Genomic DNA, 20,771 nt, shown 5'->3' with positions numbered 1-20,771 from the left:
AGAGGCATGGATTTGTCCAGTTGGACCACTCTCTGGATAGAGAATTAGCTGGATGGTCGCGCTCAAAGAGTTGCAGCTTGATGTCCAAGAGGAGACCAGTGATGAATGGCACTCCTTCAGCAGTCAGTATTGGGACTGATGCTGTTTAGCATTTTTGTCAGAGACACGGACAGCAGGACTGAATGCACCCTCAACAGCTCTGCCAATAGCACCAAGATGTGTGGTATGGTTGACATGTTGGAGGAAAGAGATGCCATCCAGAAGGATCTTGACAGGTCAGGATTGAGAGGTGGGCCCATGCAAACCTCTTGAAGTTAAACAAAGCCTAATGCAAGGTCCAGCACATGGGTCAGGGCAATCTCAAGCACAAATGCAGTCTGGGTGGAGAGACGACTGAGAGAAGCCCTGAGGAGAATGACCTGGGGGTGTCAGCTGATGAAAAGCTCAACATGACCTGGCAAAGTGTGCTTGCAGCCCAGAAAGCCTACTGTATCCTGGGCTGCATCAAAATAAGTGTGACTAGTAGGTTAAGGGAGGTGATTCTCCCCCTCTCCTCCCTTCTTGTGAGACCCCACCTGGAGTACTGGTTTCAGCTCTGGGGCCCCCAACATGAGAAGGACATGGATCTGTTGGAGTGAGTCCAGAGGAGGGCCATGAAGACTATTAGAGGGCTGGAGCACCTCTCCTATGAAGATGGGCTGATAGAATTGGGGTTGTTCAATCTGGAGAAGAGGAGGCTCTGGAGAGACCTTCTAGTATCCTTCTAGTACCTAAAAGGGACCTACAAGAAGGCTGGAGAGGGGCCATTTGCAATGGCATGCAGTGACAGGAAAAGGGCTAATGGCTTTAAACTGAAAGAGGGTAAATTTAGATTAGATGCAAAGAAGAAATTTTTAACCACAAGGGTCGTGAGGCACTGGAACAGGCTACCCAGAGAACGTGTGGATGCCCCATCCCTTGGTGTTCAAGGCCAGGTGGGGTGGGGCTTTTAGCAACCTGATCTAGTGAAAGGTGACCCTGCCCATGACAAGGGGATTGGAACTAGATGATCTTTAGGTCCTTTCCTACCCAAACCATTCTATGTTTCTATGAAATCTACTATAATAACATAAATTATATTTATTGATTCATATCTTATATTAAAACATAAATATTATGTAAGTAGCCATTTATTTTAGGCACTTCCCGGTCTGGGACATTAATAAGAATAAATGACTCTGCATATTAATGTTTAAAGCTATCTGTGTTATATTGCCTCATTAGCCTGAAAAATACTTTTGACTGCCTTGCTAAAGAGGGGAACATGTCTTAACACCCCAAGTCTTGACACCTTGGTGGAAGCACAGACTAAATAGCATTATAAGGCTTGGGTTGAACCTGAAAGTTTTTGGATCTGGAGCTTTAGTTCTTCTTATCACAGAGACCGTAGGTAAACCAGTCTTCATCAGCTTAGCTGTCCCCAGAACCTTCAGAGCATCAGGATAGCCACACATAGGTTTCTGTTTGGAAGACCAATTTTAAGTTAGTTTGATTTCTGAAAGAGGAATTAGACTTACTAAAAATATCATGCTTTGAAAAAAAAAAATCTTATACATTCAGTGTGAAAGAAGCAAGTTTAGTTTAAAACAAAGACCAGTACCCTGTTGTCTTAGGCATTTAGTTTAAGACATAATGACTGCTGTCAGGAGCTTGCAATCTAAAAAACCAGAACAGAATAAGGGAGGCTGAAAAGATGCTAGTATCCTACATTTTATTGATGAGAAGTCTACAGACAGTATTTGCCTAAGGACATATTAGGAGAGGATGATGATTAGTTTAATGAAAGCTTTTACTGTAAGATAAGATCCCATGTACCTCAGTCTCTTCATACTTCAGCTTGCTTTGATCAGTGGATATCAAAGTCACTTTTTAAGACATTTGAAAATAACTCATACAGGAGGTTGTCTGAGAACATCAGGCAGGCCTGATGGAGGAATATGTAAGTCCTAGCTTAGAGTATGCCCCAGTTCAAATTTCACAGTGCTAAGAATAACTTGGTTTTGTTCTTTTAACCTGGAAGTATACCAGTCATTTAGTGTGATCCTTAGGAAGAAGTTTGGATTTAGCACTTATGTATTTTGTCTCCCAGTCCATGTATACATTAATGCACACTTAAGAGATTATTTCATACACAATTTTGTGTTCAGGGAAGAACTTAGAAACAGCCTGTATGTATTTATTTTATGTTGTTGGATAAGCATAAGAGCACATGGCAGGAAAATGAAGCCAGACCTGCAGCAGCCAGTTGTAAGGCAGAGGTGGTTTCCTTGGGGGATGGCTGCCATTGTCTCATGGACCTGGCCACATCGTGAGGAGATGCACTGGGTTGTCCTAGCAAGGAGCTCATGGTCTTGCCTTCTCCCTGGGAATCTGTGCCTGCATCTGACTGTCTTCACTCTGTCCCATGCTTCCTCTGAAGTGCAGTGCCTTTTTCTTTAAGAGAATCTTCTAAAGCTGCTCTTCTTCCCATCGACCCTTCTCCATTACCCCACAACCTGAAGAGCAGCTGTAGTAGTATAGTGCTAAGCCTTAAAAGAGAAGATATGTGAAGGGAAGAAACAAATGGGCCTGATTTTCAAATACACAGTTGCTCACACATGGCAAGCGTTCAGGGACTGAGAGGCTGAACATTGACAGCTGTGATTTGTTGCAGAGTGAGAACTGCACAAATTTCATTTACAAATGTATGGCATCTTAGAAAATAATCCATTGACTGTCAGCTGCAGATGACTTCTACTTGCTTTACAGCTTAATTTCATAATCTCATGACAACTGGACTACAATGGCCAGGTATTTCAAGTGTTCAGAGATAGCTGGCAGTTATTCAAAGAATGTTAGGTTTGTAGAAGAGGCAGATGCAGACACTCATATCCTATCCAGAAGCCTAGTTGACTCATGAGCCTCCTGTACAATCTGACAGTGCACAATATGCTCCTTCACAAAGAACAGAACTTGTGCTTGGAATATGATGCTTCCTAATGGAAAAGAATAAAAAGCAAACGGGAGTGTTCATCAGTGATCACAAGAATTTTGTTGTAGCTGGTGCAGAATGTGCCGCCATGTACTCCTGAACAGAAAAAGAAGGAAATTTCAGAATTCCTGAAATGTTTATATTCCACCTGTGCAAGTAGACAAAAGTAGTGGTTGAATAAGCTCGTTAAAAGGTCCTCATGTTCTTTGCACAGTTCACAAGGAGACATATCTGCTGGAAGAAATACTAGCAAGTATCTGCTTTGTCTTATTTGTGGGAGGCAAAATTGCAATGAAGGGACTTTGTGTTTCCAGTGGAACTCAAGACACCAAGAAGTCAGCAAATTTAGGGCTGAAACTAAATTGATCTAGTTACATGGGAGCTATCTTGGGGTTAGAATCAGCTGTTTTCACTAACCTGAAATCATTTTTCCAACCCAGTGTAGAGGTTATCTGAAGAGGTTACATTTGTCACCTGGAAATATTCAGCTGCTGGTGGATCATGCAAATATCCTCTTGTTTTGCACTAGAAATAGCCACTTCTGGAAATAATTCACTAACAAGGCTTGTGAACAGCTCAGCTCTATTGATACCGATTTCTGGTTTCAGACACAAGGACAAAGGATTTTCAAGCAGTCGTTCAAAACTCAAATGTTCATTTCTGTTTTAGGAATAAAAGTGTAACAGAGAGCTGTAGAAGTAGAACCATCTCACCAAATCTATAACAGCCCCAAGCAGTTCAACTCTATCAGCTTGTGACGTTGTCTTATTAGTGGCAAATGATAGCATTCATGCTCTAGGTCTACTGTCAAACTGTCAGCAGGCTGACATCTTAACTTCATGATTAGAATAAATATAAAGGTGAAAAAATACCATTCTCACTTATTCCTGTAGATTTTACAGACTCAAAGGTTGCAGAACTGATGAAGGACACAATGAAGCAAATGACTAAAACATCTACAATGTTCAATCAAACAGATATAGGTCCGTAAGAAAACAAGTAGAAAGCATTATTTTAAATGAGAGATTTGTGCAAGGCTATCAGTGATTTTACCAGTGTGGGAAAAATCTAAAGGATAATAAATAGGACAGATGTAAGTAACTTAGTGCAATTCAGTTTGTTACAAAAAAGTATTTTTTCTCTAAGAATCTTATTGGGAAAGCAGAGGTGAAACTGAGCTAGATTTGGAGATACTTGAAAGACATAAATACCAGAAATGGAGAGCAATTGTCTATACTGGCAAAAGTGATTTAGCTAAACACAGAATGTTGAAATTGCTAGGTAACAATGAAAACTGGGTTAAAAAGTCTAACAGTCAATGAGGTAAGGCTGTGAAAGAGAATGACTTTTTTAAGGAATTGGAGATACAACTTAGGACATCAGAGATCCACTTCTCCGTCTTTAGGAGATTTCCTTGGATAAGGGCCATGTTTCCTCAGGATATGGTCTCTTCTCTGTCTTGAGTTTTTGTACTAATCTCTTAACAACAGACAAAATCTCTTTCAGTGCATGTACCTACAGAGCCCATAAATATATTTTTCTTTACCTTGCTGTTTTTATTTATCATGATTAGTGATAGTAATAATAATAACCATTATGTCATACTTTGTTTTTGATGGAAGTCCTGGGAAGTGTAATTGTTTGGTCTGTGAAAATTAACTTTCAACAGCCAAGACAGAGTAAAAAAAATAACTACCTCCTGTTGGTTTTTGTGTCTTTCCTTGTAGTTTTAGACTAAGGAATTTCAGACTTTCTTTTCTGAGTTGTATCAGGTGGACCAGTTTGTTGTCTGTCCTATTAAATGACCTATTACTTAAAAAATTTTACTGTTTTGAACACAGTAGACTGAAATAGAACAAACAAGTTTTTTTTTTTTGTTTTTTTTTGATAATTTTTTTTTTTAAATCTACATATTCTTTATATTTAACTCAACTTAAAAACTGGGAGAAATTTTTCAGTAATGAAAAAATCACTTGTCTTACTATCGTTTTTAAAAAACTCTTCTGCCAAAATATTTTGAAAATAAGTCTTTCATATAGAAAAGGAGCCATCCAACTACCCAAAATAAAAATAATTCAACAAAATATTTGCTGAAAGTATTTTAACGTTCTTTGGAGGAAAACCAGAAGCAGAAACCAGAAATTTTAGTCAAAATTCATGGAGGACCTGCTGCAGAAATTTCAGGATCTATTTCTAATACTTTGCCTGTTCCCACCAGTCACCCTTTGGGATCTCACCAGTTTTCCTTTGATACAGTACCTGATGCTTATTTGGTCCATAAAATATTCCCATGCTCAGGATTTTCTTATCTCACTAAAATGCTTGATTTTTCCAAAATTTTCTCATTCTGTATTGAGCTGAACCTGGAACCTCCTAAAGAACAAACTCACAGACAGAGTGTTCGTTTGGCTGGGGAAAAAGTAAACATTTTTGCAACTGCAGATTAAAAAGTCTGACTGGTTTTCCCCACACTGATGTCCTCAATGTCCCTTGGCTGGGGGAGAGGGACCTTTTCTATCTGGTGCTCGACAATGATTCCCTCCTGGATTTGTGTCACTTTCATGATAAAAGACTTGTCAAAACTGATACAAGTCTGTGAAAATATTTTGCTTTCTAGCAGTTATTCTTTTTGTGATGAAAAGACTGTTTTGTCAGAAAATTCCCAGCCCTCACTAGATATAGCTTTCTACAGTGTGCTGACAGTTTTATATACCTTTTTTAAGATACAGGATAAAATTATTTGCCCATTTGTTAAATATGTTTTCTTCCATTATTCTATTATTTTCCTCTAATCAGCAAAATCAAGATTTGAATTTCAAGGGCACCTGGGATCAGCCAAAACAGATTGTCTTATTGTCTGTGAAAACAGGAGAGAAATAAGAAGCATTCATTTTTGGGGTGGTTTTTGTCGTTGTTGTTTTTCCTTTTTCCACAACAACCAATCTCTTTGCACCTGATTCTTGGATTTATTTACTCACTGAATGTGGCTTGCAATATGAACTGATATAAACTCACACACATACACAGACACATGTGAATCCTGACACGGTGGAGCAGCTGGCATTTCTACACTTTCAAAAGAAGAAAGGTATTATTTCCAGTGTTTGTTTTATTTGATTTTCCTATGCTTCGATCCATCAGAATATCTTGTCTTGTAGTTAATAGCACAGGCCAGTATTTTGCTTCTTCAGAAGAGACTTTTTGGACAGAGTCTGATGATACGCTTCCTGCACACCTGAGATGACCTGAAATGGATGCAGAGATTTAAGAATCAGAAGAAATTCAAACCCCTCCACTGCACTGGCATTCATACACCAGTGCCAACAAACCACTTCCTGGAAATCCATTCCTTCAAAGGAGAAGGTTGTCTCCCTCTTGGGTGTCTGTCATCCAGAGGCAGGGATACCACCATGGATGTGCCATTCATACAGCTATGCACTGTCAGCTTGTAGATCCTTTGCCTTCATAGTCACTGCACCACTGAAGTCATGCAGGTTGTTGCTCATCAGGTATTCTCTACCTTCAGGATGGCACTTGGTGAAAAAAAAAATCTTCTTATATTTTCTATTTAAAACTAAAAAGAAATACTGTTATATGGGCCAAATTACTCATATCTTTCTCTTCTGTGGAACAGTTTGTTGATACCTACTTGCCTGAGCAGCTGTTAAAAAGGAGATTCGTAGGAGCTTTCAAAATGCCTTTTAAAGCAATCAAGATATGGTCCCAAATTGTTTTTCCTTGTTTATATAAATTTAACACTGTCCGAAGTAGATCTGTATTCATTTTAAATAAACTGAAACTGAATAGAAGTTTTCTTAAAACTGAGACAACAGCATAACAGTGCATTATGATGTAATAAATATAAAATATATTAAATTAGTACACAGTAGAGATTTGTTGAATGTCCATCAAACAATTAAATCAAAATATCCTGGTTTAGGATGTAAAGGGAAAAATGGCTGGTACCAATAGTACTGATTTCAATCACACTTGCAATCTATCTAAAATTCTCTGAATTTACTAGATTTATGCTAATAAAAAACTAGCAGAAGTGAGATGAGAACTAGCCTCAGTTGGTGTGCAATACCTCTTAGTACTAGGATGTGATCCCTTTCCTAGGCTAAACAGGAAAAAGGAAAAAGGAAAAACAACAACAACAGATCTTTGAGCAGCTCCTGATATGAGAGATGCTCTAGTTCCTTTATCATCTTATTGACCCTTAACATCTTCAGGTCTTTTAGCAACTTACAAATATTAATACTTTAATTCTTTAAGCCTTGAGTACAACTGTCCTCTAAGAAATAATTAAGTTTTGTTTTGATACCTAAATGTAGAATAAAAAATAGCCATCAACTAAGGTGCATTTTACACTGATGAAGTCTGACATGCTGAGAAAATAACATTGCTTTTTAACTTCTGTATACAGTGGGGAAAAAAAAGGAATGTCAGAGGGGTATGGCAAATATTATTTTTTATTAGTATTATCTTATTACTTCTATTACTTTTCACTATCATTCCATTATATCAGGTCTCAACTTAATAAAAACAAGCCTTTATATATGCTAAATGTTACTTTCTAAATGTGTCACATCATTGTATAACAGTGATGGCTCTTAAAAACAAACTAATCACCTTAAATACAAATATTTTGTGAAGTTGTGACATTAACTGTCTCTTTACATGAGCCTCAAAATAGACTTCCATTACTACACTCTGAACTTGGTCACAGAAGTAGTGAGCAATCAATTTCTTTAATTTATATAAAAAAGAGAACAATTAATTCTAAAATTTAATAGGCATCATTATGGAAGTTACGGAAGAAAAGGTTTTAAGATTAGCAAAATGTAAACCGCTAGTTTTGTATAAATATGTAAATGACAGATTAGCACTGTTAAAAGAAGACAGGATTAAATACAACAAATTCACAAGGGGTATGTGAAAGGATGGCATGTTACCATTTCTTGGTGCAATGATCATTAAGAAAGATGATTGTCTTTCACAGTTCAGAGAAAGGATACCAATTCAGATGGCAATTTAAATTATAAATCAATTCTGCATCCTACAGTTCCAATGTAAAGTCGTCAAAAACACTCATTGATTAAGTACTTAAAGAGTTGTGAAGCAGAATTCTGTAAGAAGTGGAACTTAATCATATTAGAAATACGTTGCTAAACAACAGTTTTCATTTGCAACCCATTAACAAAAAATAAAATAGAAGGAAATGTACAGCCTGAAGACATGAAGGAAATGTCTCCACATGAAGACAAAATAATACCTGGTACATGGTACACAACAGAGATGTTCAGAAATATTCAGTCCTGTCACCCTTGAAGGCTATGGGTAATCCCTAGTTTGGAAGAACTTCTGCTCATTTTGTGAATGTTTCACTCCTTTAGGAAACCTTAAGATAGTTACATTTAAAAGTGAATAACCTGTTTTAAGTCTAGATAAATAATGAGTGTTTTGTGTGGGAAGACTGAACTGAAGAGCCAGTTACCAGATATTGAGGTCCTACTAGAAAGGCAGTTCTCTGCAAGTCCAAGGTTTCTTTTCTGCAACTACTTTCAAAAACTCATGTGCTCCTTTGCCTCCTTCTTGCAGGCTTTCCATGGGACCTCACTGATGGGGAAATGCAGAATAGAGAGATAATTTATAGATTTAGTGTCCTAGTAAGATTGTAGTGTGCCATAAAAACTGGAAAGAAGCATACTGACCACAGTCTGTGCCTTTTGGAATCCTTATAGCAAGGGGTGGTCCCTTTCATTTTAATAGGACTTTTTGTTGTATCTTTATTGGAGGACTTAAATTAAATTTGCCTTTCAAACTACACAAAAGCTGCACTTGAGAAGATACAGTCCTAGGACTCTTGAGGTAATATTTCAGGCAAGTGTACTGCATCAGCATCAGAGTGAGAAATAAAATATTGTTTCTTTTTTTTTTTCTTTTGCCTTTTATATGGACCTTTAACAGGTCTAGGGCCAAAATAGGGCTTCTCTGAACTTCCTTAAGTGTTCCCCACTAATGTGGCCCATTATCACAAGTGACAGATGAGAACATGTTCCCATTTATTCATTCAGGGTTTTCTGATTTATTCTGTGGAACTGCTCAACCTTAGAACAAGCTCAGAGTACTGAGGAGACAGGTACGTTTTCATTAACAGAGCTAGAAGATTCTCAGCAAACAGTAATTAGTTAAATATCCTTGAGCAAGGTAGCACCATTCATGTTATTTGGCTGAATTAGTGTTGGATCATCCATCTCTAGAGAAAACAGCAGCTCTGAGAAGAAGTACATTGTTGAATATTGCTAGTCTGAAGCAGTACCAAAGTTTAAGATTAATGCTGTGCATTTGGACCAGTATTTCTGTCTTGTATAACATACCGTTTTGTTTTTTGGTTTTTTTTTTTTTTGTAAGTGAATTGTATGTTTTCTCTGGTGTCCTAAGCAACAGATGTCCCATTAGCACCTGAGCTATGCTGACTTCTGTGGAAGGGTGAAAACTGATAAAACACATGGTCCATTTTTCTCTCTTTATGAGTCATTACTTACAGGTTTCGGCACCAGATTTCCACAGTTAATTACATGTCGCCATAAATAAATATGACTATCCGTAGACCTGGCTTTTTAGTTTTGCTATAGCTTCAATAAAATATTTGCCTGATAGCTAATGAAATACTATCAGAAAGAAGAGAAATAAAAAAAAAAATCCAACAAGAATTGTCAAATATATACAAAATATCAAATATCCTTGTGTACTATTTAGAAAAGTCACATTTATCTAAATAAGGGTGACATTGTGTGATAGAGATATAAGAGAGAAAGCAGTGTTTTGATATTTAAAGGTGCCATCTGTTATCCATCACACAGATCTATGCATGCAAAAATCACTCTGGTCCTTAGGAATCTCACACAGTGAGTCCTCTTGGAATGAGATTTTGGACACAAAAAGAGGACTTTGGGAATTGTTGGTACTTATTTATCAAGGCTAAACAATGCCTAACAAATGTCTTCATATTCTGTGATCAAATGACTAGGTTGGTGGATGGGTAGAGAGCAATAGGTGTAATTTACCTTGACTTTTGCAAGCCTTTTGATGCTGTCTCCCTCAGTATTCTTGTATTCAAGTTGGGATGCTATGGATTTGCCTGAGTGGACTACTAGATCATGATAGCCTAGATCTTATTGACCAGAGGGGGCCACAAAAACAGTCATGGGCTGGAGTGCTTGCCCTCTGAGGAGAAGGAACCAGGGCTCATTCAGCCAGAAGAGATGGATTCAAAAGGACCTAGCAGCAGCCCCCTCCCAGAATGTAGGAGGAGGTCTTGTGAAGAGGAAGCCACATTGTTCATTGTGATGGGTGGGGAAAGGACAAAAGATAACAGGCATAAGGTTAAGTGAAAGACCTTCAGACTGTATATAAGGAAAACTTTTTTAACTAAGCGGTAGTGTAGGTTGCCCAAGGAGTCTTTGCAGTCTCCATCGTTGGAGATTATCTACTCTAGACTGCATGAGGCTGTGAATAATGTGGTCTGATCTCACAGTGGACCCTGCTTGAAGCAAGAAGCTGGACTAGAGACCTCCTGAGATTCCTTCCAACCTGAATTTTACTGTGACCCCAATCTTGCCCATTTCAGAACCTGCCAGGATCTGTACTGATGCAGGATTTTGCCCACAAAAATCTATGGGACTGAATTTTTTGGTCCCCTTAAAAATGCTGCTCACAGAGGATTGTGAATTTTAAAAGATATTCAGGTTAAGAGTCTGGGATTTGACAAGCTATGAAATTCCAGTGACCCTACCATGGTACATTATGGGCACAAAATGTTTGTTAAGTATGTGCAAAACATTGTTTCTTTAAAAGATTACAGATAAGGAAAGGCAATTATAGACAGTTTCCAATTTTAAAAAGTTCCCCAGGTAGATATTATATCTAAAAATACATATCTAATTGGTAAGAGCATATTATTTCAGTGAGTTTATTTCACCAAGAACAGTGGAATGGCAAGAGCTATGTTAATGTTTTTTGAACGCTTAGAGACTCAGAAGGCACAAACTGAGCTGAATGTTGCACAGTTCATTAAGTGTGCCCTGCTCTCTTTTCTAGCTGACCTGACTCCTGAGTAGCTTCCAAACATACTGATAACATTCCTTTTTTTTTCTCTTTGTCTAGCCAATAATACCTCTTTTGGTAATATAATGTGCTTATTGCACATCATCTGGTCAGTGTGCTGTTATTGCTTACTCTTTATGTAGATTGAACTCTGAGAAACTTTTTCCCTGAGTTTCAGACTAACTTGTGTTCTGTAAAGCCGAATGAAGTTCACAGACAGAACAGCTTCTGCTTTTTCAAATTCTACTCCTAGTCCAAGAAAGCTGTGATTCTAATCACAGCACATTCCCTTCCCCATCTCCTCTTGTTATGTGGGCTAAAATAAATCATCAGTCTCAGAATTGTGTATTACCTTTGAATTGCCTCATTATAGCCACACTGGAACTCGATATTTAAAGAGAGAAAAAAAATAATAAAAACTTTCCATTTTTGTTCAGTAATGTTTTAAAAAGCTCTTTAATCTAAAGCCTCTAGACAGACTCTAAACTACAGGAGAGTTCTGCAATGGGTGGAATAATAATGCATGATGGGATGTCATACTGTAAAAAAGCTGAAGTTTGGGGGGAGGTAGAAAGTAAGTTAAAATTGTATTAAATCTGTGTCTGTTGAAAATAACAGTAATTTTGTCCCTGAAATTTCATTCATTGTGGGATAATTTTTCTTAACTGTTGAGTTAGTTAGTGGTTTTCAGTTGATATTTTGAGTGAAGAAGTATATCCAGGTCCCCATATTCTCGAATGCTTAAGTGAAAAGAAGGATGCAGTTTGATGATAGATACCAGGCCTGGATTAGGAGTGTTGTGCAAATGGGACTACATCAGGAGAGGGGTGCAGAGTGCTGGGCAAACTGACTCACTGAGTTCACGCTCACAGTAAAGCAAGGAAATGTTTGCTGCTGCTGGTCTGGATTAGCAACAAGGTACTCAGTCCTGGTTCTGGATGTAGGAAATTTGCTCTGGTACGCATAGATTGCTGAAACCACCACTAGTAATCTCCATTGATTTGTTTAAAAGAGCAAAAATCCTCTTCATTACTTCACAAGAGATCTAAGATCTGAAATTGATTAATACGTATTAATTGCCTGGAAGATAACAAAGGCTGCATAAATGCTAAAAACTGAAACTATTTTCCAAAATAATTTTAATATTATATAAGTAAAATACATTCTTCTGCAGTAGGTAGATGAAGAGATTTGAAATGCAGAATGCTTTAATTTAGTTTCATTTTTAAATTCTAGTAAGAATAAAGAATAGGCTATTTTTAGTGTATCAACTTTCATGATAGACTTTTTCCAAACAACAGCTTTGAGTTCACAAGCACAGAAGGGCATCTTTGAATTGGTAGTGATAATTAATGTGAATTAGAGTGAATTCATATGTAGACTGGTGTTTGCTAGGAAACTCTTAAATACGTATCTTTGACATCTTTACAAGCTCTTTAAACTTTCCCTGGAAAACATCAATGTTTAAAATGACATTGATACAGGCTGTTAAAGACAGTCTGAGTATAATTATAGACACCTGCCAGCATTTCCTCATTTAAGTGTTTGAAGCTGGTAAGGAAAGAGCTGATTAGGAACATCTGAGAAAACGGAAGGGAGAAAAGAAAAAAAGATAAAGTGAAAAGCGAGCCATATCTCGCTCTCTGTAGGGAGAGGCTGCTTGAATGGCAGCGCATCCTCCTGTGGTGTCTGGCAGCTACAGGCTTCCCATACTCCCAATGGGACACTTGAGTTTCAGAAGGTGCAGGCAGTTGTACTTCCTGGATCTTTGCCTTTCTGAGTATACAAAGCATTTTTCTCCTCCAAAGCACAGAATCAGCAATGATGTATTGAAAAGGAGGGCTAAGAGCTTTTTACCCCCTGTTTTATTACACACTGATTTTATTTAACACTTTTATAAGCACAGATAGTAGCTTCCTGCTGAAGCTCTTACAGTTTCATAGCTCTGCTTCAGTGCCTAACTTCTATTTGTGCTTACACCATGGCAGTTTTGCAAGTGAGATGAGAAAATAAACTATATAATGAATCTAATGAATAAATGGTTGATAATAATTTCAAGCATCTATAAACTTATATATTTGACAACATAGATGTCTAAGTGCTAGAAGATGTATTCCAGGTATAATTTCTGAGAGTGTTTTCTCACCCCTGTGTACTAGGAGAGATTTGGAATGTTGCAGTTGAAATGTTAGAGAGAAAAGTTAGAAAAAAACTTAGAAAAAACGTGGTAATATTATTGGATTAAATGTAATTATCTGTTAGATATCAGTGAAAATTTGTATCCAGGATTATACAGGACATTAAAAAAATAACTTAAGGAGGTTAGAGACTGTACTGACATCCCTAGGAACAATCCAAGACCTTTCAGAGAAACATTTTTGAGAATGAGGTCATTTAACTAGGTATTTGAAACACATGCAACCACATCCTTGGTGTCTGCAGTCACAAACTTCACATGATCATGGAGCAGTACTCTGTCATCACGTGCATCTAGTACTATGCCACATTTCTGAGATTATGATGATGAGTAATTGATTATGTCACCATTGAATATGGGGATAGACCTCCTACAAATATTTACATATTGTCAGATAAAGTCTCCATAAATAAAAAAACAAGCAACAGTAAGGAGAATATGGGTGAAAGACATTGTTAGTATTAGTAGTTTCAGAAAAATGCTGAGCACTTAAAAAACTGTTTTCTGTAATGAAACTGTTGATTCACAAATATGCAATAAATACAGATTATATTAATAACACAGTAAATGCAGATTAAAAAAATCCTTTTAAAAACAGGATGCATTGCTTTTATTGCTGTACCATCAATCTAAGGGAGATTCTTGCTTTGTTTCTGTGTGCTTCTTAAAATACTGGTGATGAAGGTGATCTGGTTTTTGTTTTATTCTCTTCTCATATTTGCTCTTGTCCCACAGTTTGCCTTTTGGATAATTTTGAAACAGCCTTTCACAGAACAGTCATGTATGGTGAAATGATAGGAAAAAAAATAGCCATGCTCATCCATTCTTCCTGATATAAATATTAAAAGTGTTGAGCTTGCTCCCCTGGAGCATGAAGAACACCTGTATTGGTGACATTTACAAAGCAGAAAGTTCAAGTGTTGGCTAAGGTGAGCTGTTACGGAGTTGTACCAAGAGGAAGTGCAAGAACGAACTGTCAGTGTTAACCAGAAGCAGAGCCATGCTGAGATTACATTCCAAGATTAGGTACCATGACTCATTTATGCTACTTCCTCCAGTATTTTGAGGTTAATTTTCCTTTTCATACAAATCCAGTGTTTTACAGAGGAAATAAAGATAAAATCACTCCATTGTCAGTAAGAGTGGCCTGGGGATTTTACTCCTGTAACTCGATATCATTTAGAATAACCAAAGTGAATGGATTCAGCTCTGCTCTGTGGTGGCACAGCACGCTATGTTCTTGATCACACCCTCTTTTTCCCAGATGATACTGGAATCAACGTACCCGTGAAGAGTTCCTTTTCCTCAGTCAGTGTCAGTTCTGTCATTAGGAGGTTGTTCCTTCATAGGGAACCATCACAATGCAACTACCTTATGTTGCTATTTTAGGTTATGAATTATGATGGATGAACAAATAGATGACAAATGAACCCTACACTGAAGACAGGGTGAACTGCTGAAATTTACTGGTTTCGCTTGTGGAGGGGGGACAGAAGCAACATAATGAAGTGCTAGTTTATCAAGCAAATCTGATTAAGATACGTAGTAAGAACTGCATGAGTAAGAATCTTAACCCCTAGATTAAAAGCCTATAAATCCACACCTGAAATGTGCAGACGGAAGATTCAGTCACACAGTGAAAGAAAGAACAGGTACTGGTACGGAAAGGAAAATCCAGACCCATCTATTAACCTGTTGGTGTTAAATCACACAAAAAAAATCTCTTAGCAGAATCAATTCTCAGCTTGATTGTGGGCAACCTTTTCTTCATTGATATGCATACTTGGTGTACTTTTCCCATTCAGTACCTAAGTGCTAAACTCAAGGGAACAAATGCATCTGAGCTGGCCTCTGTGCTAGTATGGGAATACATGAATCAATCCCAAGAGAAGCTGATGGTTGAGTAAACACAATCAGAACACAGTGTGGTTTCACGGCTTAAAGTTATTTGGTATGATTCACTCACATGCAATTATATCTCGCATTCAATTCATATGGGACAGTTCACATGGACCCTAATATCAGAAATTAAACATGGATCCTTTATGTGGCCACCAATGTGGGCCAAACTTCATATTTTCTCAGCTTTGCAACCTAGCCAACTGGACTTTTCCTACTCTTCAGATATCATTAATGAATTATCCTAACAAGATTTAAGAAGCAACTTCATAAAAGATAAAAAGGGATGGAAGTCATCATTAGCAAAATCAAGGACCAAGTTATATGTTAAATGTCTTTGAGTCAGAAGAGAAAGGTGTAAGATGGAAATATGATATCTAATTGCCAATTGTGCAGTCAAAGTGGAAAATTTACAGCAATATTTCCTGCTCTTTGTCTCTTCCACTGGTTGTTTTCTTCCAGGGAAAGACAAATCTGCAGGGGTACACATAGTAATGCATTTCTGCACAGAATTATTGCATGGCTGTAGGAAAGCTTAGAGAAAATTACTCTGGCATATATTGTTTAATTTTGTAGGAAACTTCCACATAGATTACTGCAAAAGGAAGAAACTTGCATATGAATGGGAGAAGGAGCTCTAATTCCTTGAACAAGTTGTGTCAATGCCAATCATCTTGGTTTCCGAAGCTATTACATGGAAATCATAACACTGTCCCCCTTTGTGAACACAGTGAGATCTACTGGTGTAAAGAAGACATAAGGATATCAGTAGTGTGATTTCTGAACATGTGCTAGTGTCAGGGATGGATTCAAACAGTTAAATATTTTCATTTTCAGATACTATGTTAATGAATGTTTCATGTAATGTTGTAGATTGGCAAATTCACTAGTAATTGTTCTACAAGTGGTTTAGTTTCATCAGTTCTTTCTAAACTATTCCAGGTGATTAACCAACCATTCACAGACACTTGCGTTCAATCCCTACATTTAAAAATAATCATAAAAATGTTTGTCATATTGATTAAAATGACAAGCACATTCAGAAATGTTTTGATGTGCCTCTGGCTATTTGGCAACAGAGTATAGGATTAAACAGATTAAGTGAATTATTCAATGAAAATTTTTGTTCAACCCTAAAGGAAATTTATTGGAAAAGTTACAACTGTATAAACTTGAAGTACAAATGATACTGAAATATGTAGGAAAAATGCCGAGAATGCATTATTTGGTTTCAAGGCAGAAAGGGACAATACACTTTCACCAGTCTACCTAATAGACCCAAGATTGAGACACACATTTATGTACCTAACTGTAAGGCATGGGGTAAAACCTGTGTGAGGGAAGACATCCTACTGTATCACAAATAACATTAAAAAGTGAACAAATCTCTTACCAAATAATAGCAATGTTGCCAATTTACTGCTACTCTTGATCAATATTTTTTTTTTTTTATTGGAAGAAAAGGAAAGGGAATGATTTTGTAATATGGATTACTGCCTTTCGTTAACTTTTTTTCTTGTCTCTAACTTCAGTGAAGCACAGAAAACAAACAAGAAAAAAAGAGACAAGAAGATAAAAATATTAGAACATTTAAAATGAATGTTTTGAAACACAAGTATTTTGGAGCTGATATGATCAGGAGCAAGATATAACTGGGTTTTGAGCTTTATAAAAGTTGTCAAATGTCTTTGGTATATCAGAAATCTCATAAAAGTTTATGCCTTTCCTTAAAACAAGTGATCTGTGTACTGCGATTGTGTGAGGATCCCAACTTCTCTTGTTTTAACATTGTATTTGCAAGATACAAATCCTAATACATAAACATATTCTACAGCAAATGACTAAGCATTCCAAAGAAAATAGAGACAAGTGAATCTGAACACACATAAATCTCATACAATGCATCCCAGTGTCCTGAGAGAATTGGCTGAGGTAGTTGTCAAGCCACTCTCCATGATATTTGATAAGTCATGGCAGTCAGGTGAAGTCCCTGATGACTAGAAAAAAGGGAAACATCACACCCATTTTTAAAAGGGATAGAAAAGAGGATCCTTGGAATTACCGACCTGTCAGCCTCACCTCTCTACCCGGGAGGATCATGGAACAGATCCTCCTAGAAGCTATGTTAAGGCACATGGATGACAGGGAAGTGATTTGAGACAGCCCACATAGCTTCACCAAGGGCAGCCTGACCAACCCAGTGGCCTTCTACAATGGAGTAACTACATCAGTGCAAAAAGGAAGGGCTACAGATATCATCTGTCTGAATTTCTGTAAAGGCTTTGACATGGTCCCCCACAACATCCTTCTCGCTAAATTGGAGAGGTATGACTTTGATGGGTAGACTGTTAAATGGAGGATGAACTGGCTGGATGATCACTTCCAGAGAGTGGTGGTCAATGGTTCCATGTCTGGATGGACACTGGTGACAAGCAGTGTCCCTCAGGGGTCTGTACTAGGACCAGTAGTTGTTTAATATCTTCATCAGTGATATTGAGAGTGGGATTGAGTACACCCTCAGCAAGTTTGTGAATGACACCAAACTGACAGGTATAATTGACATGCTTGAGGGAAGAGATACCATCCAAAGGGACCTGGACAAGCTTGAGAAATGAGCACATGTGAACCTCATGAGGTTCAACAGGGGCAAGTGTGGCCAGCAGGTCAAGGTAGGCGATTCTACCCTTCTACTCCACTCTGGTGAGACCTCACCACAAGTACTGTGTCCAGCTCTGGAGTCCTCAGCACAGGAAAGACATGGATCTGTTGGAGAGGGTCCAGAGGAGGCCACCAAGATGATCAGAGGGATGGAACACCTCTCCTATGAAGACAGGCTGAAAGAGTTGGGGTTGTTCAGCTGGGAGAAGAGAAGGCTCCAGGGAGACCTTGTTGCAGCCTTTCAGTTCTTAAAAGGGGCTTCTAAGAAAGATGAGGACAGACTTTTTTACAAGGCCAGTTGTGACAGGTCAAGGAGTAATGGTTTTAAACTACAGGAGGGGAGATTCAGGCTTGACATAATGAAGACATTTTTTATGAGAATGGTGAAACACTGGCCCAGGTTGCTCAGAGAGGTGGTAGATGCCTGATCCCTGGAGACATTCATGGCCAGGCTGGATGGGGCTTTGAGCAACCTGATCTAGTTGAAAATGTCCCTGCTCATGACAGTGGGGTTAGACTAGATCACCTTTAAAGGTACCTTCTAACCTAAATTATTCTGTGATTCTAAGAGTGTTTACATCTATGTTTCCGTATCTAGATTTTTAAAGCAGTATTGTGATCTTTTCTAAAACATAATTATAACAGTATTGTGATCTTTTCTAAAACATAATTATTTCTCAAAAAAAAATTTAATTAGAAAAACTAACTTTAGTCCTTTCTAAAATTTAGCTATTTCTATTTTATAAACCTTAAGGCTTTACTGTACATGGCCAAAGGATACACACAGTTTCTCAGTGAATTACATTAGCTAAATTTAAACAGTGCATGGTAAAATGCAATGGAATAAATGAAAATGTCTTTTTAAATTGAGTATGTTAAATGATGTCTAAAGTAGCCTCTTTATTCTCCTATTATGAAGTGTTATTTGTCCATGAAACATCATACATCTTTACTTAAACCACTGGAGTTAATTTGGCTTGAAACAAGAGTTCTGTGGTAAAATGAAGAATCCAAAGAAGCAGATGCAGTAAAACAAAGTCCTGCTCAGAAGAGTCTTTTACAGTCTCCACATTTACATTGCTACACAAAAAGAATTTCATACATTTTGGGGACTTAAATTTTGATACAGATAGTCCTATATTATTTGCATCAGTGCCTTGAATTTTGCTTCTTTTCTTCTGCCCTGGGCATATCCAAAAATAGACTGCGATTTCCTCAAATGTAGCCATTATCTCAAAGAGTTGGACTTTTTTATTGCAAGGAGACACTAAAGTTCGTGAACATTGCTCTGCTGGATTCCTGTCTGAACTGTGCTCTTATTTTATTGACTAAGCCATGCCATACAGCACCTATTCCTTGATTTGAATGGGCACATATGCTTTTGCTAATGAATAAGTAAATTAGATATATGTTCTCTGAGTTTGAATACACTAAAACTCAATCTCTTGAATATGCAAGAGACATTTGTGGATTTTATATGAAAAAAAGACACACACAGAAAAAAAAAAAAAAAACAACCCATGAAATAAAAACCAAAACAACTCCCCTTAAACTCTTTTATTTTGCTGAGTTTTTTTTTTTTTTTTTTTCTGGTTTCGTACCCATACATCTGGGTGTAGCATTATTTTTAGTATTACAGGCAGAGAAGCAGGCATAAAGGAGATCCAGAATGTGATAGTACTTGACACATGATTCATCAAGAATAAACAGTAGCAGATGGAAGCTTGCAGATAAACTCCCATTGCCTAAAATAAGCTGTGTGGACTCTTACATATCCACAAGGAGTCACACGGGAAGGTTACAGAAAGGTCACAGTCCAAAAGATGAACATATCCATGAGAAGTGACTGAAATTCTGTTTTGGCCAGGTCTAACAACTGGTCTTTTCTGTAGGATTGTACCATCAATCTCACATACTCTTGACATGTTTATAATATTTGAATTCCTCAAATCCTGAGGTTTTGACATTATTATTTATTTAAAATATAACTTAAGTGAGCAAAAAATATATATATGAGAAAAATAAAATAACATTGTTATAACTTTAATAAATTTCAGACTGATCTCATAATTTTTTTGGGCCTGACATCGTTTTTGAATACTTGACATCAGCAGTCCTGGGAAACAGAAGACAGAGCTAAGGTTGTTATTGTAATAGGTTTCTTCCCTTTCTGAGGCTATTATCCTGATCTTGAGGTTGTGTGGGTTAAAAGAAAACACAGGTATTGCCTTAAGCATGCCATGGTGAAGGTTCTTGCTATGCTGACTCTTTTCATCCCTTTGTGTTCCTCTGATGCTATGGTACTTAGCAGGTGAGCTTGGAAGCAGTCTCCAGTGGAGCTGTTTGGCTCTAAGAGCAGCTGTTCATCATAAACCATTGTCTCTCTCTACAAGCTTATTTTAAAGTCCTTTCTAGCCGACAGGAATCCCCTTCTGGCTCAGATTTGACATCCAAATTCTGCAGTTTCCATTCAGGATGATGTCATAAATGGAATAGTGCACCTGAGTTATTTTGTGAAGTAAAAGTAACAGAGTCAGGACCCCAGGCAGTGAAGTTTAAACCATGCAGAAACTTCCACTCATGAAACAGTAAACAGAAAACTCCAACTAACTGAACCAGATGTTACAGCTTTTCTTTGGATTCATTTATTACCTTGCATTTTTGCAGGAGAATTTGGATTCTCGTTTTCTTTTTTAATGTCATCTAGCAGTGATTATATTTAGACAGTAAATTTAAGCACAATCTACACATGTTTATGACAAGCTGAGATCCAATCTTATAGGCTATAAAAAATTCATTACATTTAAATATTCATTGTTAGAAGAATCTGGATTTCTATTGGTGATAACAGAAATCAGTATGAGGAGGCAGACAAAATATATTAGGAAGGTAATTCGG

The 20,771-nt window shown here is 37.4% G+C and overlaps 1 long non-coding RNA gene across 1 annotated transcript in view; it reads right to left on the bottom strand.

Moving 5' to 3' along the window:
• Positions 1-1,302: 1,302 nt before the first annotated feature.
• The window catches only part of LOC139828020 (uncharacterized), a 41,336-nt gene continuing 21,867 nt past the window's right edge, over positions 1,303-20,771 (bottom strand). Inside the window, exon 3 of the long non-coding RNA XR_011739185.1 lies at positions 1,303-1,499. This is a non-coding gene — a long non-coding RNA (uncharacterized lncRNA). The remainder of the gene's footprint in view (positions 1,500-20,771) is intronic.

This window comes from Patagioenas fasciata, chromosome 5 (genome assembly GCF_037038585.1).
Source record: "Patagioenas fasciata isolate bPatFas1 chromosome 5, bPatFas1.hap1, whole genome shotgun sequence".
NCBI lineage: Eukaryota > Metazoa > Chordata > Aves > Columbiformes > Columbidae > Patagioenas > Patagioenas fasciata.
This window is presented reverse-complemented; position numbering and strand designations above follow the sequence as displayed.